Here is a 6816-nt window from a genome sequence, read left to right as displayed (position 1 = left end):
TGGTGCTCTGTAATAATCGATACTCGCAACTTGGTGTAATGCTGTGCGATTCTCTCCATTAACTCGAGGAGCCAAGAAAGGCAGTACTTGTTGATCCTCTAGCAAGTCCAAGATTTTCTCTCGACGGTGCATCACGGCTACATGCAGTATGTTTTGGCCATCTTCACCGACGTGATTTATAGACTCTGGATGCTCTTCTAAGTAGAAGTTAATGATTTCTGTAATCCCATTGGCGGCTGCTACACGCAATGGTGGTTGTTTTTTCGCTGTTTCCTGCTCATCGTCTTCATTTTCTTCCCTCAGTACTTTTTGCTTATGCTTCCATTGCAGTTCTTGTTTCCTTTTCGCCACATTGTGAAGAACTGGGGGAAGTTTGGTTGGTGGGCTATCGTTTCTTTCTTTATAGAAGTACTGTTGCCACGAGTAGTCGCATTTCACAAGAAACTTGGCCAGCCTCTCTGCTAACTGATGTTTCTTCTTTTCTTTCCGGATCGGCTCAATAATCCGCTTGAATACTGCTTGCTCATCATCAAGCATGCATAATTAATAATTCATGCATGTTAGTATATATCCGAATATTCAAACTACTAATAATTTGATTGATTCAGTATTGAGTGTTGATTGTGTGTGTGTGTGTGTGTGTGTTCAATGATGTCACCTTCGGGTAGACATTTCCAAAAAGCGTGATTGATCTTTGAAAGACGACCTGCAAGTTATCATCAGTTAAATATTATTATAATTCTCGGACAATGATATGATTGATGATTAAAAAGAATTACTATACACTAAAACATTAATTTTAGCTTATAGCAGTAGGCAAAAATCGTTGCTATAGGATAAAATATTATTACCTGTATACCTAACTGTTATTTTTTCGGACCATAAGGTCATGGATGATAAAACCATGGCTGGCCTATACTCAGATGATAGAGAGTCTAATTTGTCAACGGATTTCTTAATTACTATCGTCAAGTTATGCCAACAGTTTTAACTGTTACAGTGTTATCTATATGAAACTTCAATAGCAACAGTTTTTAATTAGTGATAACTAGGTCCTTTTTTTTCACAACAGTTTTTCTAATGTTTTTATTTTCTCAAACATCAAGTACCTGGAGTGGTTGGTGGCCTGGGATCATCTTGATGTTCGCCGGTTTCCAAATCTCTCGCCGGAGTCCTAAGCAACCGATCAAAGCTGTTACACCCTTCGATGTCGTATCCTTCATCAGGAAGCACTATCGTCCAAATGACAAGTTAGTTGCATTGTCAAAGAGAGTTGTAAATGTGAGAACTGATCTATGCAGTTGTGTAGTAAATTAAAAAGGAACTAAATATAAAGAGGATGTACATTTATAGACGATTTTGGTCATGAATCGTTGGGACTCATAATGACTATAAAAAACACTAGGCATTCTGGCCAGAATCTGAAGACTTGTCAGACCATTTTTATTCCTCTTCACAGCCAGACTACTCTTATCCATGTTCATGATTATCCAAAGAGCTACATCTGCACACACATATTGAATATAATTAATTAAACATCCTTCTTCTCCGAATTAGGGCAAGCATGTTTCAGAAAAGTGTCTTCTACCTAGCTACCTGGCTTTATTTCTAGCCATTTGCCTCTAAAAACTGGTTTCTATTTTCTATACTTACCAAAGTATTGCCCGTTCACACTAGCATGAAGAATGGTCTCTGTAGCGCTTTCTTGATGGATTTCCATGTCAGCCTGAGGCAGATTTTCTGCACGCTTGACCAAATGGGTCAGCATCTTGAGGTTACCGAACTTAGCAGCCTTGAACACCGGCGTTTCACCTTTTAAGTTTTTCCACTCCAACAATGGCCTTCTCTTCTCCTCCTCTTGCTCCTTCTTCTCCTCTGATGATAGCTCTGCCATCTCCGCCTTCTCCTTCTCTGCCAGCTCCGGCGGCAAAGGAATGGTCTTCTCGAAATCGAGTACGATGTCCGCCATCGCCGCCACTTTGCAAGCCTCTGCGATTTCATGAAGAAGCGTGTTGCCTGCTTGGTTCTTCTTCCTGATGACACGCCACCTTTCTTCTTCAGATAGCTTTCCCAGCAACTCCTTCAAGATTTCTGGACCATCAGAGCGAACTGCCTTGGTAAAGGCAGTGTTTCCCCACAAGTCAAAATCCTGAAGCAAATACCTCTTATTACTGTCAGCGAAGATTTTCTTGAACTTTTCCCATTCTTTGGACTTATAAGCTCTTTGAGCTTCTTTCATTGTTTCGCTGAACATATCTCCCTCTATCATAATCTCGCTATTCTTTTGTCCCATTTTTCCTCTCGTCCTGCTGCACACACTTGTGATCAACGTGTTGATCTATTTATAGTATTTATATACGCAATGTGTGAGGGAATCTCACAAAGTTTTCTTATTAGGCGATACCTTTGTAGCATATTTTTTTTCAGATGAAATTGAAGATTATTATAGTGTTATTTGTGTATTGTGCAGTTATAATTTTCAATAAGTTAGACCCAACATTATATATTGAAAATTGGGTTATATCATTTTCACTATTCCTGCAATTTATAACAATAACTGTTATTCATAGTATCGTGTAATTTAATTTTTGTTATTTTAATCATAGCTCAGCAATAATATCTAACTTTTAAGTTTAGTTTGTTTCGATTTTAAATTTTATATGATAATTATATGTGTTAAAATATAAATGACAGTAACGCTGACGATCTTTTATATATATTTTCGAACTTCAGAAATTATTTTCTTATCTTTAGTGATATATATATGTATAATTATTGAAAATGACCTCCAGCCATAAGTGCTTTACTCATCGTTCTTTTTGTTTCCGCGGGAGATCAAAGTAACAGTACTATTCTTTGCTTGCAAAAACGGTAAGTAAAAAAATAAGATACCTTCTCTTTTTCAATTTACCTATGTGCGTCGGCTACCGGCAAAGGTTGGGGGGGTGTCCAATTTATTAAAAGCTTTTTCCATGATTTGGTACTCTTAATTAATTCGCAACTTCGTAACTACGGAAATTAGTGAGCGATATTTTTCTATTTATGGGGGGAAAATTTAAATTTTAACTTGTCAAATATAACATGACTTACTCACATCCTTATTTTTGTGACTTTGTCACTTTGTGACTACTAATTACACGTCTGTTTATTTATGGAGAAAGAGGAACATTTTTCAACACCATATTTTGGCCAAATCACTAAAGTACCTTCTATCCTTCAGTCCTTCTTTCTTCTACTTTCCAAATTTTTTATCATTAAATATCATTCCCCCATGCATGTCCTAGACTTCTAGTCATCATCACCTTGTATGCGTCGAATTCCTTTTTTTCAGATTTAATGAAGTGTGCGATCCGATTTCAAAATTAGCCCACCCTTAGTATGCCGAAAGTTAATTAACTTTCGAACTAAAAAGTAAACATGGTTAAAATAGAAAAAAAGAATGAAAAGAAGAATCTTAACCTTAACATGTGTGTGTATATCTTTGTTTTTTGGGTATAATTCAAAGTATCTTCAAGCCACTGTAAAGTCGGATTACAAGCATCAAAATTAAAACTCTTCCTACATGTGTGTTTTCCGAAATTCAAATTTTTTTTAATGAGAATAAAACCGCTAACTATTTCAACCACATGTTTGCTAATCACTTGTGTGTATATTTATTAGAATAACTACGTGTCAAGTCAATTAATTTAACATATCACTTGATTCTTCCATGCTTCTAGGACTGTTAGAACGAGAAGCGAACCGTATCTTGTCTCTTAAGGATGATCAAGACAACTAGGTTCAGATCGTAATACTCTCAAATCTATGGCCGTCTCCTATATTTCGAAAAACCTTCTTCACGAAGAATATAATGTTCCAAACAAACCTAATTTGAAAGTTCTAATAATGTTATTATTACTTTGGAGCTCATACGCACTATATGAGAGAACTTGAACGAGAATAAAAGGTTTCGTGAGTTCCTAAAGCTTTTGACAGGTTCTTTTGGAATTGAACAATCTTATAGAAAGTAGTGTTGTCCTCTATCATTCCTTTTTCCCCTAACTCTAATATTCTAAAAGCATGCATACCTAAATGCATATTCTTTGCTTACAAAACATAAAGTAAAAGGAAAATGCAAAAGAAAATACTAAAGTAGCCACCAGCAATGCATGAATAGACACGACAATAATATCTGGGTGGTCCATTCGTTCCAGGATCATTTGAAGCTTAAATTTTCTCTCTTTTTTCTTTTTTTTTTGCTTAGTGTTGTATTTTTTTTTCAAGAATTATTATAAGTTCATTGCTTAATTAATAATTCATTCTTTTAAGAATCTTACAAAGTTCTTCACTTTTTTTCCATACTGCCTCCAACACTGCAAGTGTATGGGTGGAGTAATAGTAAAGTAGTGATATAGATCATCCCATAAGAATTTGATACCAGAAATCAATTAAGCATCAGCATCATTCATTCATCACTTAATTCAAGCTAAACAAACAAGTAATTGCATAAATAAAATGAATCATTAAATCAATTAAATGGAACATATAGGAAACAGGCCCTAAACAATAAAGGAAAAGCTTAGATTTATTCATCTCTACTATTTGCTTCAGTGACATCTGCTCCCACAATTAGATGATTGGTTCCCAAAACTCTTTATAGTTAGCCTGGAACTCTCTGGTGTCTTTACAAGTGTTTTTGAAACCATTTATAAGCATATATTGACTAATTCTAAGTGTGCATTCTAATTAACTTACAATGAGCTTCAAGTGGCTTTTAAAGTTCTACTCTGTTTTGACTATAATATGTGCAAACTAAATGATAAATTCAATCCCTATACAAATAGAACCAGTTTTGATGCCTATCATAATAATGAATACTATGATACTTATTGTTACAATAAAATATATACAATTTAGATACGGTTTTAATAGTCTAGATTTAAAATTTTCAACTAATAATTTTTAAATAAAAAATTATTTTTTACAAAAAAAATTACAGTTAAAATATTACATTTATCTTGAATTATTTACATATTAAAGGAAAACATTTTTTACAGATAGATATAAAAAAATTAAATCTTTGTCATCCGTATTAAATTTGAATGATTGAGATTTGATAAGTATTATGATACTTACCATTGCGAGGAACACCGAAATTCATTCCCATGCAAACTTTAGTTAGTGGTTTGTTTTAGATCCTTTTCTTTCTATATGATAAGTTGGCCAGACAAATAGAATGCCAAAATAAAACGTGACTTAATAAAGGAAAGAGTCCATTGCATGGTCCAAGACGGAAAATTTAGTAACGTTGTGGCGCCGCATAAAATTAAAGTTTGTTTTGAATGTTAGGAAATTATTTTTGGACTAATTGGGAAATTTTATTGAGATTGGAAGGGGTTTGAAGAAGGAGAAGAAGAGGAATATATAAAATAAAAAAATGTGTGATAAAATAAAAATCACATTCTGGGATGCATCATAAGCAGACCAGATAACTCAAAAAATGGAAGAGGAACAAGGGCTCTGTTAGGGTTTCACATTCTAGATTTTTTTTTTTTTTAAGACTAAAATCTTACATTTTGAAGTTTACTAAACATCAAGATAGGTTTGAACAATCTTTTCTATCTAAGCTGGTTTCAGCTTAGAAATGCCTCTTAGAACAAAAATGTATCGTTGGATTGGGTCTTATTATGAGTTTTTTTCTTTCCCTTTTGAGAATTTATATGTGGATCTTGGAGATATTTTGGAAATTGAAATCTAGAGTGTGTTAGGATTGAGAGTTTTTAATATATAATATGAACCTTATATGATCAGTACTTTTTCTTTGGCAGAAAATCATGTGATAAGTACATTGCGTGTAAAGCTTTCATGTAAAATGCAGTTAATCCTGCCAAAGCTTCTCTCTCTCGTTTGAGATTTTAACTTATCGTGTAATTTTTTTTAGATATATATATTTTTGCTAGGCACATATATTTTTTTGTTGAAGGCAATTCTGTTTGAGGTACTGTAAGACATTAAATGTGGATACTCTCTTAATAAGGATTCGAATCTTAGTTTACTGTATAATGAGAGACTAACTTTTTTTTGCTAAACGCAACCCTAGTTGCTTTTTTTGTTGGGTATATATTATTATGTGATTTTTATGCAGATATTTGGGAGTTATCATGAAGTTTATGGAGACGCATCTGGGCTTCTTTGGGCCTACCCAGTCAGTTGGATTAGAGATTTGACAATTGGGCCAATGCTTGAATTCTGCTTGTGCAACCGTTTTTTATTTTTTATTTTGAAATGGGTTGTGCAACTTTAATTACGTGCTCGGCGTTGCTTGGGGTTGTTGAGGGGTCTGGTGACTCTTTGAACACCATGGGGATTACCTTTCGGCTTGGGATTGTTTGTTTTAAATATATGAACTAAATAATTAATTTGTAAAAATTGTTAAACGAATTATTCATAAAAAAATATGCGTTGGTTTATTTAAAACCACATTTTTTGATATAATTATTTAATGTTATATATTGTTAATTGCCTGGCACAAAAAGTCAGTTGTCAAATGATATATAAATATAGTTAGGTCAGCGAGAACGTATTTTTATTAATAATAAATAATCCTTTTAGGGGGGAAATCTAATAAGCCGCTAACTTAGTGGAATCACTATCATGATTCAGAAGTTAGGTGACACTCACTTGAATGAGTGTTTATAGTCACCAAACCCTGACGCTGATACACTCACCCGCCTTGGAATCTCATCTCTCATCCTGCCCTCAACCCCCCAACTACCCCTCCAGGTGCCATTTTTCCAAAGAATTTTTACGTATACTCGCTTTGTGATTTTCTTGGCT

Source organism: Neltuma alba, unplaced genomic scaffold (genome assembly GCF_004799145.2).
Source record: "Neltuma alba isolate B1F8T4 unplaced genomic scaffold, ASM479914v2 tig00006840_pilon, whole genome shotgun sequence".
Classification (NCBI taxonomy): domain Eukaryota; kingdom Viridiplantae; phylum Streptophyta; class Magnoliopsida; order Fabales; family Fabaceae; genus Neltuma; species Neltuma alba.
Note: the sequence above shows the minus strand (reverse complement) of the source record.